We start from the raw sequence: 15693 nt of genomic DNA, 5'->3' as shown, positions 1-15693 counted from the left end.
TCCAAGGCTTTTCCTGGGGGGCAAGCATGGGGTCCTGCTCCCAGGACTTCTCTGCCTGCCAGTCTCACCTTTTTGGATCGCTCTCCAGGCCTGTGCACTCAGCTCAAATATCTGCACTGTGTCCTCCCCACCCTGAGGATGAAGAAAGCCCATTTTACAGATAAGGAAACTGAGGTGGCGGCTTTAACGTCTTCAGGATAGGGGAATTCCCTCAATCAGCCAAGAGGCTCCTTTCCTTGGTGCAAATACCATCTTGTTCTGGGGATAACACAAACAGTACAGGCCTCGCTGGATCACGAGGAGCTGGAGTCTTGGTTTGAAAAGGGAAGATTCAGTGTGATCAGTGGTTAGACTGTGAGCTCCCTAAGGAGGGAAACTGGTTAGGTCATCTCTGTCCCCAGTGCTGCTCAAATGCTTAGTCGTGTCCAACTCTCCTGCCAGGTTCCTCTGTCCATGAATTCTCCAGGCAAGAATACTGGAGTGGGTTGCCATTCCTTTCTCCAAGGGGTCTTCCAACCCAGGGATTGAATCTAGGTCTCACGCATTGCAGGCAGAGTTTTTATTGCCTGAGCCACCAGGGAGATGGGCTATGGACTGTAGCCTGCCCTAACTGGGAATTAATCGGTGATAGGAACCACTGTTACATCAGAATAAGTACATTTTTATCTTACTAATTCCAGTATCATTGTATTTGAAAGCAAGAAGTACCACCAAAAAAATAAAGAAAGGACTTCCCTGCAGTCCAGTGGTTAAGACTCCTTACTCGTACTGCAGGCGGCATGGATTCGATTCCTGATCAGGGAACTAAGACCCTGCATGCTGCGTGATGTGGCCAAAAGAAAAGTACCACCGACTGGCCAAAGTGTTCTACATTCAGAGAAAGGAGGTCAAGAACTGGGAGAACCAGTCTGAAAACTACCTTGTTTCGTCATGTGTGAGCAAGTGGAGAGGTGGGGGATCCAGGTGTGGGCGTTGTATAAAAATCAAACACCCCACAGAACCTGGGGAGACACTGGACATGGTGTGTGTGTGGGGGGGCCCTTTGGACAAGTAGCCCTGACCTGGTGCAGCAGGGTTGAAAGGAAGCCTTGGCTCCTGATAAAATGTTTCTCTTCAAAGAGCCCTTATGTGATTTGTGCATGAGAAATGCAACAAAGTTCAGAAGTAAAGCCCTGACAGAGGAAGGACAGCAGAAGTCTTAGGTAAGGCAAGCAGTGCTCGCCTATCACTGGTAAAAAAAGAACCCATGACTCTGGGCAGAGTTAGACCCTCCCAGACTAGGAGCCTCTGTAGTGCTTCTATGGGGAGGAATCCCATGTGGTATGAAAATTGTCCAACTTTTAACTGGAGGCAGCCCATGCTGCAGAAGGAAAGAATGACTTTATAGGAAACCTAGGTTAAAAACACTAATGCTAACAATGTTCCTACCCCTAGTAAGAGCATCTGCCATTTATTTATTGAGCCCTTATTATGTACTTCGCATATATTATCTCATCTAACTCTTGTTACCACTATGAACTATAAAATTGTGTGATTTAGCATTAATGACACAGGGCTGAGAACTCTGTTCTCTAAAGTCCATGGCCCAAGAGAAGCTTTACTTCTCGAACTCTTTTCCATAACAATGAAACATTCCAGGGTTCTGAGCCATGCAGGTCACTGGAACACGTAGACTGTGATTTCCATCCCCTAGGTGAAGAGCCTGGGTCAAAGGGTTTGGGGATGTGACATTCCATGTGTAGCTTCATTTTGTGGAATGGAAACCAGGTCCTGAGTTCACTTCCTAGCCCTGGTGGTAGTCAGATAAAGTTTCTACCAACACCTACAATGTTGTTGAGGACTTCTTTGGTGGTCCAGTGGTTAAGACCTCACCCTCCACTACAGGGGGTATGGGTTTGATCCCTGGTTGGGGAGCTAAGATCTGGCATGCCTCCTGGCCAAAAAGCCAAGACAAAAAATACAAATGGAATTGTAACAAATTAAATAAGGACTTTAGAAATAGTCCACATCAAAAATCTTTAAAAGGGAAAAAAAAAAAACAAACAATGTTACTAAGGGGCCCTGGCCAGGGTCACACAATCCCACTATTTCTGAATCGTTATTACTTTCTTACTTATGACAACCTAATTTCTCCACTGAAGGAAATTTTCTTAAAAAAAAAGACCCAATTCAAAGACTTCTTTTTTGACAGACATTTTAAAAGGAAACACTAAAGGTGTTTAAGTCTCTGCTGTCTAACATAGTACTCAAGCCTCACTTGGCTGTTGAACACTTGAAACACGGCAAGACTGAGTAGAGATGTACCCGAGAGTAAAACAACACAGCGAATTGCCAAGACTTAAGATGGAAAAAAGGTAAAATGTCACATTAATAATTTTTATATTAACTGTGTATTGCAACCATAATATTTTGAATATATTGAGTTAAATGAAATATATTACTGAAATTAATTTCACCTGTTTCATTTACCTTTTAAAAAATATGGTCGCTAGAAATTATTAAATTATGTGTGTGGCTTGCATTCGTGGCTTATATTTCTTTTGAAGAGTGCTGGTTCAGATAATCATTGATTTATTTTGTTGTTTAGTCGCTAAGATATGCCTGACTCTTCTGTAACCCCATGAACTGTAGCCTGCCAGGCTCCTCTATCCATGGGATTTTCCAGGCAAGAATAATCGAGTGGGTTGTTATTTCCCTCTCCAGAGGATCTTCCTGATCCAGGGATTGAACCCTCACCTCCTGTCTGGGAGGCGGATTCTTTACCACTGAGCCACTTGGGAAGCCCAGTCATCATCACTGGTTGCTGTTGATCAGTCGCCTAGTCGTGTAGGACTCTTTGCGACCTCAGGGACTGCAGCATGCCAGGCCTCCCTGTCCCTCACCTTCTCCTGGAGTTTGCCCAAGTTCATGTTCATTGCATTGGTGATGCCGTCCAGCCATCTCATTCTCTGAGTCCCTCTTTTTCTGCCCTGAATCTTTCCCAGCATCAGCATCATTGTCATACTGGTGGCAAAAGAAGAGTAAAAAGAGATTAGAGAGGGGAAATGGAAGAAGATGGGGTGGGAGAGGGAGAGTGAGAAAGATGTCCGGTTAAAGATGATCAGAAACCTCCCAGAACTGGTTAAAGGTCTGTAGGCTCCTCCCAGATCGTGGAAGGGTAGTAAGATTCCAGAAAAGGTACTTAAACCTGTTAATGTATACCGGAAAATTGCTTAAGTGTTTCTCAAGATGCAGAGTTCTAGGAAGGAACAGCTACACCAGACCACAGAGTTCCATTCCCACCTGAGTTCAGGACAGGTTCTTTCTCAGCCTCCAGGGAATATGATTCCATGGCTCGAGGAGGGCCCTGGAATCCGGTGGTTTTGCCGACCCTCCTATGGCTGATTCTGTGGTTACGTGAGTTTGAGAGTTGTTGACTTAGAAGGTGGTTGTATAGCGTCAATTATAAATTGGCCCTTACCAAGAGCATGGCCAACAAAGGCATCAGCTATCTGCCTCTATGGAGACTGAACCCTGCTGCAATAGCTGTTGACCTTCAACAACCCCTGAGGGAGTTCAGGGTGGAGTGAGGCACTCTGTGCTCCAGGGAATCTGGTGGGACAGGTCTTTAGATGGTTGGATGTTTTTAGAAACAGATTTTATGATCTCAATCCTTGCATCTCCTCATATCTAGAGAAGCACTGAATCCCTTCATGGTGACATAAGATCCTCATAACTAACAAAAACCTTTTGTAAAATGAGTGCTTCATGGTATTGAACTCCCCCTTCACCAAAATCATAATAAATTTACCTTCCCCTCTGCCGCTTTGGAGCAGTCTCTCAGAGCTATCTGAGATGCTGCTTTCCGAGCTGTAGTCCTCAGTACAGTTCAGTCACTCAGTCATATCCAACTCTTTGCGATCCCATGGACAGCAGCCTGCCAGGCTTCCCTGTCCATCACCAACTCCTGGAGCTTACTCAAACTCACATCCATTGAGTCGGTGATGCCATCCAGCCATATCATTCTCTGTCATCCCCTTCTCCTCCTGCCTTCAATCTTTCCCAGCATCAGGGTCTTTTCCAATGAGTCAGTTCTTTGCATTAGGAAGCCAAACTATTGGAGTTTCAGCGTCAGCATCAGTCCTTCCAGTGAATATTCAGGACTGATTTCCTTTAGGATTGACTGGTTGGCTATCTTTGCAGTCCAAGGGACTCTCAAGAATTTTCTCCAACATCACAGTTCAAAAGCATCAATTCTTTGGTGCTCAGCTTTCTTTATAGTCCAACTCTCACATCCATACCTGACCACTGGGAAAACCACAGCTTTGACTTGATGGACATTTATTGGCAAAAAAAGTCTCTGCTTTTTAATATGCCATCTAGGTTTGTCATAGATTTTCTTCCAAGGAGCAAGTGTCTTTTAACTTCATGGCTGCAGTCACCATTGTAGTGATTTTAGAGCCCAAGAAAATAAAGTCTGTCACTGTTTCCATTGCTTCCCCATCTATTTACCATGAAGTTATGGGACCAGGATGCCATGATCTTAGTTTTTTGAATGTTGAGTTTTAAGCCACCCTTTTCAACTCTCCTCTTTCACTTTCATCAAGAGGTTGTTTAGTTCCTCTGCACTTTCTGCCATAAATGTGGTGTCATCTACATATAAAGGGGTTATTGATATTTCTCCTGGCAATCTTGATTCCAGCTTGTGCTTCATCCAGCCCAGCATTTTGCATGATGTACTTTGCATGTGAGTTAAATAAGCAGGGTGACAATATACAGCCTTGACATACTCCTTTCCCGATTTGGAATCAGTCTTTTGTTCCATGTCCAGTTCTAACTGTTGCTTCTTCACTTGCATACAGATTTCTCATGAGGCAGGTCAGGTGGTCTGGTATTCCCATCTCTTTTAGAATTTTCCACAGTTTGTTGTGATCCACATGGTCAAAGGCTTTGGTGTAGTCAATAAAGCAGAAATAGATGTTTTTCTGGAAGTCTTTTGCTTTTTTGATGATCCAACAGAGGTTGGCAATTTGACTTCTGGTTCCTCTGCCTTTTCTAAATCCAGCTTGAACATCTGGAAGTTCACAGTTCACGTATTGTTGAAGCCTAGGTTGGAGAATTTTGAGCATTACTTTGCTGGCATGTGAGATGAGTGCAATTGTGTGGTAACTTAAACATTCTTTGGCATTGCCCTTCTTTGGGATTGGAATGAAAACTGGTGTTTTCCAGTCCTGTGGCCACTGCTGAGTTTTCCAAATTAGCTGGCATATTGAGTGCAGGACTTTCACAGCATCATATTTTAAGATTTGAAAGTTTAGCTGGAATTCCATCACCTCCACTAGCTTTGTTCATAGTGATGCTTCCTAAGGCCCACTTGACTTCGCACTCCAGGATGTCTGGCTCTAGGTGAATGATCACACCATCATGGTTATCTGGGTCATGAAGATCTTTTCTGTACAGTTCTTCTGTGTATTCTTGGCACTTCTTCTTAATATCTTCTGCTTCTGTTAGGTCCATACCATTTCTGTGCTTTGTTGTGCCCATCTTTGCACAAAATGTTCCCTTGGTATTTCTAATTTTCTTGAAGAGATCTCTAATCTTTCCCATTCTATTGTTTTCCTCTATTTCTTTGCACTGATTACTGAGGAAGGCTTTCTTATCTTCCTTGCTATTCTCTGGAACTCTGCATTCAGATGGGTATCTTTCCTTTTCTCCTTTGCCTTTAGCACCCCTTCTTTTCTCAGCTATTGGCAAGCCCTCCTCAGATAACCATTTTGCCTTTTTGCATTTCTTTTTCTTGGGGATGGTCTCGATCACTGCCTCCTGTATAAGGTCACGAACATCCGTCCATAGTTCTTCAGACACTCTCTCAGATCTAATCCCTTGAATCTACTTGTCATGGATTCACAAGATGGCAGAGTAGAAGGATGTGCACTTATCTTCTCCTGTGAAAATTCCAAAATTACAACTCATTGCTGAACAACCATTAACAGGAGAATGTTGGATCCAAGGAGAGGCCCCAGCAAGACGGTAGGAGGGGTGAAATCACATTTAGAATCAGACCCTGTACCCGCCAGAGATGCTCGGGGGCTCAAAGAAATCTTGTGCTCACCAGGACCCAGAGACCCCATAGAGGCTGAGACAGAGCTGTGTGAGGATCTCCTGTGGGGTGTGGGTCAGCAGCGGCCTGCCGCAGGGGCAGGGGCTCTGGGTGCAGCAGCCCTGGGCATGGCATAAGCCCTCTCGGAGGAGGTCGCCATTAACCCCACCACAGAGCCACCAGAGCTTACACAGGACTGGGAAACAGACTCCTGGAGGGCACAAACAGAACCTATGCACCAGGACCCAGCAGAAAGGAGCAGAGACCCCACAAGAGGCTGCCCCAGACTCGCCCAGGAGTGTCCGGGAGTCTCTGTCAGAGGCGTGGGTCGGCGGTGGCCTGCTGCAGGGTTGGGGGCACTGAGCACAGCAGTGCATGCATGGGACCTTTTGAAGGGGGTCATCATTATCTTCATTACTTCCACCATAGTTTGGCCTCAGGTCGAACAACAGGGAGGGAACACAGCCCCGCCCATCAACAGAAAATCGGATTAAAGATTTACTGAGCATGGTCTCCTTTAGAATGGACTGGTTGGATCTCATGAGTTTGAGTGTACTCCGGGAGTTGGTGATGGACAGGGAGGCCTGGCGTGCTGTAATTCATGGGGTCGCGGAGAGTCGGACACGACTGAGCGACTGAACTGAACTGAACTGAACTGAGCATGGTCAGTATATGGTCAGCATGGTCAGACTTCAGCAATATGTGAACCGTGAACTTCCAGATGTTCAAGCAGGTTTTAGAAAAGGCAGAGGCACCAGAGATCAAGTTGCCAACATCCGCTGGATCATCGAAAAAGCAAGAGTTCCAGAAAAACATCTATTTCTGTTTCATTGACTATGCCAAAGCCTTTGACTGTGTGGATCACAATAAACTGTGGAAAATTCTGAAAGAGATTGGAATACCAGAACACCTGACCTGCCTCTTGAGAAACCTGTATGAAGGTCAGGAAGCAACAGTTAGAACTGGACATGGAACAACAGACTGGTTCCAAATGACTGAGCGACTGAACTGAACTGAACAAGGCTGTATATTGTCACCTTGCTTATTTAACTTATATGCAGAGTACATCATGAGGAACACTGGGCTGGAAGAAGCACAAGCTGGAATCAAGATTGCCGGGAGAAATATCAATAACCTCAGATATGCAGATGACACTACCCTTATGGCAGAAAGTGAAGAGGAACTAAAAAGCCTCTTGATGAAAGTGAAAGAGGAGAGTGAAAAGGTTGGCTTGAAGCTCAACATTCAGAAAACAAAGATCATGGCATCTGGTCCCATCACTTCATGGGAAATAGAGGGGGAAACAGTGGAAACAGTGTCAGACTTTATTTTTTTGGTCTCCAAAATCACTGCGGATGTTGATTGCAGCCAGGAAATTAAGACGCTTACTCCTTGGAAGGAAAGTTATGACCAACCTAGATAGTATATTAAAAAGAAGAGACATTACTTTGCCAACAAAGGTTCGTCTAGTCAAGGCTACGGTTTTTCCCGTGGTCATGTATGGATGTGAGAGTTGGACTGTGAAGAAAGCTGATCGCCGAAGAATTGATGCTTTTGAACTGTGGTGTTGGAGAAGACTCTTGAGAGTCCCTTATGCTGCAAGGAGATCCAAGCAGTCCATTCTAAAGGAGATCAATCCTGGGTGTTCATTGGAAGGACTGATGCTAAAGCTGAAACTCCAATGCTTTGGCCACCTCATGCGAAGAGTTGACTCACTGGAAAAGACTCTGATGCTGGGACAGATTGGGGGCAGGAGGAGAAGGGGACGACAGAGAATGAGATGGCTGGATGACATCACCGACTCGATGGACATGAGTTTGAGTGAATTCCAGGAGTTGGTGATGGACAGGGAGGCCTGGCGTGCTGTGATTCATGGGGTCGCAAAGAGTCGGACACGACTGAGTGACTGAACTGAACTGAACTGAATGGGACTGGATGCCATGATCTTCATTTTCTGAATGTTGAGTTTTAAGCTAGCTTTTTCACTCTCCTCTTTCACTTTCATCAAGAGGCTCTTCAGTTCCTCTTCACTTTCTGCCATAAGGGTGGTGTCATCTGCATATCTGAGGTTATTGATATTTCTCACAGCAAACTTGATTCCTGCTTGTGCATCATCCAGCCCAGCGTTCCTCATGATGTACTCTGCATATAAGTTAAATAAGCAGGTTGACAACATACAGCCTTGACATACTCCTTTTCCTATTTGGAACCAGTCTGTTGTTCCATGTCCAGTTAACTGTTGCTTCTTGACCTGCAGACAGATTTCTCAGGAGGGAAGTAAAGTAGTCTGGTATTCCCATCTCTTTCAGAATTTTCCACAGTTTGTTGTGGTCCACACAGTCAAATGCTTTGGCGTAGTCAATAAATAAAGCAGAAGTAGATGTTTTTCTGGAATTCTCTTGCTTTTTCGATGATTTCTGGTTCCTCTGCCTTTTATAAATCTAGCTTGAACATCTGAAAAATTTTGATTCATGTACTGTTGAGGCCTAGCTTGGAGAATTTGGGGCATTACTTTGCTAGCATGTGAAATGAGTATAATTGGGTGGTAGTTTGAACATCCTTTGGCACTGCCTTTCTTTGGGATTGGAATGAAAAGTGATCTTTTCCAGTCCTGTGGCGACTGCTGAGTTTTCCATACGTAACCAATAGTGTTTCTAGTGATCTCTTTGTTTGGTGCCTGGTGGCACAGACAGTAAAAAATCTGCCTGTGATGCAGGAGACCTGGGTTCCATCCCTGGGTCTGGAAGATCTCCTGGAGAAAGGAATGGCTACTCACGCCAGTATTCTTGCCTGGAGAATTCCATGGACAGAGGAGCCTGGCAGCTACAGTCCATGGGGTCGCAAAGAGTAAACATGACTAGTGACTAATAGTTTCGTGCCTTGGAGGCACTCCTCTCCCACTGAACAAAAGTTACCCTCTCACTCATCCTGAAGATTTGTAGCGGGAGGGGGGACTTTGGAAAGGGGATGAGTGGACCAACAGGAGAGTTCACAATCAGATCTACTTGGAAAAGAGTTCACATCACAGCAGAGGATTGTCACAGACTAATGTTTGTGCCCCCCGCCCCATATTCATACGTCACGATCCTAGCCCCCAAACAGATAGTATTTGGAGCTGGGGTTTTAGAGAGATAATTAGGTAATGGGATCAGCGCCCTCATAAAAGAGACCCCAGTGGGCTTCCGCGCCGGTTCACCATTGTGAGGACTTGATGGGAAGACGACCATCCGTGAACCAGGAAGTGGGCCCTCAGCAGACACCCAATCCTGGCATCTTGATCTTGGACTTCCCAGCCTCCAGAATAGTGAGAAAGAAATATTTGTTTACAAGCCACTCAGTCTGTGGTATTCTGTTAGAGCAGCCCACATTGACCAAGATAAGGATACCGAATGGCAGATGGATCTCTTAAAATGGAATTTAGTGCCCAGATATCCCTTGGGAAGTCTGGGTGTGTCCCCCAGGGGTTCACCTGCCCCAGGCATTCACATACAAGCCAGGTGCAGTAGCTTCTGTAGACGAGAATGATGTAAAGATAACCTCGACCCACTGGTGAGAAGGTGGAAGTTGCTCCCGGGTGTGTTCTGGGGCCCCTCGCACCCAGAGCTGCCTCTCAGTTCAGCTGGTTTCCCCTCCATGGGAAAATGGCTCCTTGGCCTCATCCTCCCCCTTTATGTGACAAATTCTTTCTTTTAACTTCTCTGGGTATGTCCTTAAATTTTTGTTCAGCACATATCCGGTATTTATTGCTTTGTCATGGTAGTAAACGTTTGAGCTCTCTGAGATAAACAACTTGAGTTCAAATATTTACTTGTGCAAACCTTGGAGGTTACTTTCTCTAAGCCTTGGTCTTCTCTTACAGAAACTTGTTTTGTTCCAAAGTTTCAGTGACTGAATGAGCAGGATGTTCTGAGCACAGTGGCAGGAGCAGTGAGCACTCCATAAACGTGAGCTAGTATTATGACTGACAGTTGCCCTACATTTGGCCTTTCAAGTCTTCCTGGGACAGGCAATGCTCATGAAGAGAAATCACGGCACAGGTCTCAGACCCTTACTGGCTCTGTTTTCCTGGGGAAGGTGGGGCCAGAGGGGCAGTGTGCTGCTTAGGGCTTGGGGGAGTCAGTGTTGGACTCAGAAAGGAAGCAAGTCTCCCAGTGCCTGAGCCCCTCTGTCTGAACTCAATTGCAACTTCAGCTTCTGCTTGCTGCGGCACCTGAGTGCACTCTGCCTACCCCTCAGATCCATACTGAAGGTTACCTTGGCCGTGAAAAGAGGTTAGACCAACCAGGGGTTTGAATCCTGCACTGTTGGGAAACAGACCTCTTGGAACATAGGTCCTCTCCTACACAATAGGTCCAGCAATATGCATCTCAGGGTTAAGGCCAAGATTGAAGGAGATAAGTCTATGAAACCCCTGGCACAACACTTCGCACAGAGTATGCCCCCAGTTATTTCTGAATGCTACCCAGTATAGTAGGTAATTATTAGGTTATCCTTCTAGTTAGACATAGCGAGGAAAACAGGCATGACTCAGGCAGATGAGATGGTTTCACATACCCTTGCCCAAACAGAGCCTGGTGTAGGAAGATAGATAGGCCGGTTTGGCCTGCTCTGGTAGAAGGGTGGTGGGTGGTTGTGAGTTAAATCCAGGGCACACTGGGCTGTTTCGAAGTTGAACTGTTTGCTAGCTCAACATTTGGGGTGTCATCTTAGCTTACAAAGACTCTTTTATGAGGTGGGCTCTCTGACAGCCATGCTTATGCCATGTGACCTCATCTTCTCTGATGGGATCAGGACAGATACCTCATCCCAAATGGGCTAATCAGATTTTCCTCTCCAGGAAACTTGGAATTGGGAAGAAGAGATTTCATCTGCATGCTGGGTTCTGCTTGTGGGTGGAGCAGCTATAAAAACCGGGTGACATGGTGGATGGGGCCTTCTTCTGCCGTATGAATCAAGAGGTAGGGAAAGCCAGGCTGCAAGAGGGGAAGAAATGAAACAAAAACAAAAAACAGATAGGAGAAAGGGAGACTTCCGGAGTTCTTGACAGTTCCCACTTCCTGTTTCCAGACTCCTCTTACGTGGGCACATTCTCTTCCTGGGATTTCATGACATACTGCTGGATCCGTAGGGATGAGCCTGTATTTGGGCCTTGCACTTGATAATGTTGCTTGTTAAGCTACTTTGTGCTCAAGTTACAGAAGGCAACTTGAGCTAGCTGAAATACAAGGAGGAACTTTCTGGAAGGTGTTGGGGTATCTCCTGAAATTCAGGAGGTTCGAATCAGTTTCAGGAGGTGCTGGCCTCAGGGCAGCTCTGGGTACTTCAGCCACAGATGGGGAAACTGACTTCTTTCTGGCAGGCTGCCGGGAAGATGTCTCAGCGTGGGTGTTTCAGCTCAAAACTCTAAATTCCTGTGGTGGAGAGAACCCCATTGATCGATGATGAGTGCATTAGCGATACCTGCTGGGAGCTCCAGGCTGAGCAGTACAGCTGCTGAGAGAACGTACTGTGGGGTCAGGACGTGCTGCTCCCCAAGAACAAGGAGTGGGCACTGGTCAGCCAGTGCAAGTGACGTCTAATGCAAGCTGGTTCTTACAATTGACTGCACACAGGGAATTGTGCATCTCACCGAGTGGGCTGCAACAGTTTATAGAACAGGGTCTCTAATATCAAAGAGCCTATAATTTCCCACAAATAATAATACTCTAAGGCAGCCTGTGGCAGCTGCTGGAGGACATTTACAAAGATGAAGTGCCACAGGAGTTTAGAGACAGGAGAGATGCCTTTGATCCATGGGGACTACAGCCCAGGCTCCAGGTCATGTCAAGGTGAGCAAATGACTTTTTGAGTGAAACACTAAAAATACACTTAACATACCTTATGATAACAACCAGAAGGACCAGGTATTTACAAATAATTATACATTAAATACAATTAAACAAGAATGTGTTTTTGATGGACGGATCCAGAGGGTCTAAGCCGTGGTGACACATGTAAATGCGCCAGGTGAAAAGTAGACACACTCTACCGGGCCAAGGTCCTGTCTGAATTTGAAAGCAAAGTAGTGCTATCCCAATACTTTGGCCACCTGATGTGAAGAGCTGACTCATTGGAAAAGACCCTGGTGCTGGGAAAGATTGACGGCAAAAGGAGAAGAGGGTGGCAGAGCATGAGATGGTTAGATTGCATCACTGACTCATTGCACATGGATTTGAGCAAACCTGGGGAGATCAGGGAAGCCTGGAGTGCTGAAGTCCATGAGTTGGCCACGACTCAGCGACTGATCAGTCAATCAATCAATAGTCCTGTTCCTACACCCTTGGCCCCAGCCCAGATTGTCGGCCTCTGGACAGCTAGTCTCCCCAAGCCCTTGTCCTCACGCAGTTCGTGCTTGGGATTTTCTGGGCTGATGCCTTTTCTCCACTGGTCACCAGAAAGATTCTTCCAAGGTGAACACATTCTTAAATCTGTTCACAAAATCCTCCCTTCATGTCTTTGCCTCATCAAAAACCTGGGTGGCTATTTTTATTTTCCTGGTCACATACACGAGTCTTCCTTTTAACGTGATCTTAGAAACTGCTCTCTCTATCAGTCTCCTCTACTTCAGACCTTTGGATCCTGCTGCTCATGGACTCTCCTCCCAGGATGTTTCAACGCAACTACCTTGAGCAAGCACATAGGCTTTACCCTTTATCCTGTATCCTCTCCTGTGCCCACACTACAGCCTGGAAGTGAAATTTGATCCTTGTCACCCCTAACCTCCACATTAAATCAGTCCCCAAGTTGTTATCATTTGTCCCCTTCCTCTACTATTGCCCCATCAATCCCATAATCGACTTAATGCACAACTGCTGATTTTGCCTCAGCATCTGTGTTATCTACTGCTACGTGACCAACTACCCAAAACTTAGTAGTCTGAGACCACAAATGTATATTATCTCCCATAGCTGAGCACCGAATAATTGATGCTTTTGAACTGTGGTGCTGGAGAAGACTCTTGAGAGTCCCTTGGACTGCAAGGGGATCCAACCAGTCCATCCTGAAGATCAGTCCTGGGTGTTCATTGGAAGGACTGATGCTGAAGCTGAAACTCCAATACTTTGGCCACCTCATGCGAAGAGTTGACTCATTGGAAAAGACCCTGATGCTGGGAGGGATTGGGGGCAGGAGAAGAAGGGGACAACAGAGAATGAAATGGATGGATGGCATCACCGACTCGATAGACATGAGTTTGAGTGAACTCTGGGAGTTGGTGATGGACAGGGAGGCCTGGCGTGCTGCGATTCATGGGGTTGCAAAGAGTCGGACATGACTGAGCAGCTGAACTGAACTGAACTGAACTGATAGTTTCTGAGGATTAGGAATCTGGGAGAGGCTTGGCTGGGTGGTTTTGAGGGTCATTTCCAAGGCTGCAGTCAGGCTGTCAGCTAGGGCTGTAGTCATCTCAAGGCTTGATTAGGGCTGAAGGAGCTGCTTCCAGGCTCACTCATGTGGTTGCTGGGAGGCCTCCCTTCCCTTTTGGCTGTTGGTTGGGGGCTTTAGTCACCCACCCAATAGGTTGTCTGAGGGTCACAATTTGGCAACTGCCTTCCCCAAAGGAAGTGGTGTGTGTGTGTGAGAGAGTGAGAGAAAGTTCTAATGGAAGTCATAGCCTTTTAAACAACATAATTAGAGAAAAACATAATTAGGGACTTCACAGGTGGTCCACTGGTTAAGAATCCACCTGCCAATGCAGGCGACATGGTTCAATCCCTGGTCCAGGAAGATCCTACATGCTGTGGAGCCACAGCTACTGAACCTACACTCTAGAGCCATGCTCCAAAACGAGAGAAGCCACTGCACCACAACGTAGGGTGGACCCTGCTCACCACAATTAGAGAAAGCCTGAGTGCAGCAATGAAGACCAGTGCAGCCCCCCAAATATATATTTATTATATTTATGTGTATATATAACATAAAATCTTAAAAATTAAGTTTGTTTCTTTTTTAAAATTGAAATATAGTTGATTTACAATACTGTGTTAGTTTCAGGTAGACAGCAAAGTGATTCAGGTTTTTTTTAATATATATATATATATTCAGATTATTTTCCATTATGTATAGGTTACTACAAGATATTGAACATTGCTCCCCGTGTTACATAGTAAATCTTTGTTATGCTTTTATTTCTTTTAGATTTATTTTACTTTTCGCTGTGCTGGGTCTCTTTTGCTGTGGGGGCTTTCTCTAGTTATGGTGTTCAGGCCTCTCATTGTGGTCGTGTCTCTTGTTTTGGGGCATGGGTTCTAGGGTGGGTGGGCTCCAGTAGTTGCAGTTCCCTGGCTCTAGAGCACAGGCTCAACAGTCATGGCTCATGGGTTTAGTTGTTCTGTGGCATGTGGGATCTTCCATGACCAGGGATTGAACCTGTGTCTCTTGCACTGGCAAGTGGATTCTTCACCACTGAGCTACCAGGGAAGCCTGTGATTTTATTTCTAATTAATGATTTTTTGCTTTTTTCCTTCCAGTTTTATTGAGGTATAATTCACATATAGCACTGAATAAGTTTAAGGTGTGCAGCATAACAGTTTGACTTACATACATCATAAAATGATTATCACAGTTTAGTGAATATTTGTCATCTCATACAGGTGTAAAATTAAAGAAATAGAAAAAACCCCATAATATTTTAGAACTGAATTTCCAGCATTTTTACTTTGGCCATATTCTATTGGTCATATAGACCAAACCTGGTATATGTAGGAGAGTATATGCGAATATCAAGATGTGAGGACTGGGGGCCATCTTGGGAGTTGGCTACCACAGCATCCATTTATCCTTTCTGTTGGGTAAAATGAACTCTTGCTTTTCCTTTGGGGAACCACCTCTCCCTCACTGTTAAGCTACAATTTGAGTGGAGTTGCCTCATCCCCTTTTCTGGTGAGGGTCCCCATTTGTAGTGTGGGTCCTGTTTAATGAAGGTCTGTATCAGCATATTTTGCTATGGATTGAATGTCTGTGTTCCCCTGAATTCATATATCGAAACCCTATCCTCCAACGTGATGGTATCTGGAGGTGAGGACTTTGAGCGATAATTAGTGTTTGATTAGGTTATGAGAGTGGGGCCCTCATGATGGGATCAGTGCTCTTATAAAAAGAAGAGAAGGCGCAGGATCTCTCTTTCTCTGTGCTCACACCAAGGAAGGCCCTATTAGGACACAGCAAGAAGAGGGTTCTCCTGAGAACCTGACCATGCTGGGACCCTGTTCTCTGACTTTCAGCCTCCAGAATTGTGAGCAATGAATATCTTCTGTTTAAGCCAATGAATCCTGTTCTTCTGCTATAGCTGCTGGCTCAGACTAACATCCGGTCACTCTGGTCTTAGCGATAGGATTAGGGATGAGCAGATGACCCAAATGAGAGGCAGTGAGACATATAGGAAAGTGTTTGCTAGGGATTCTGTGAGGATCTAAGATGCTTCAGTGGAAGATCCTGGAAAATATTCTCTCCCTTCCCCTGGCCTTGGTGAAGTGAGGCTGTGAGGTGAGGTCTTCCAGCACCTTGCTAACACAAGGTGAGCCTGCCAGGGAATGAAACTGATACTCAAAAGAAGTTGAGCCAAAAGAAGGATGCCA

Source organism: Moschus berezovskii, chromosome 9, assembly GCF_049115385.1.
Source record: "Moschus berezovskii isolate FMDL1 chromosome 9, NW_MosBer_1.0, whole genome shotgun sequence".
Lineage (NCBI taxonomy): Eukaryota > Metazoa > Chordata > Mammalia > Artiodactyla > Moschidae > Moschus > Moschus berezovskii.
This window is presented reverse-complemented; position numbering follows the sequence as displayed.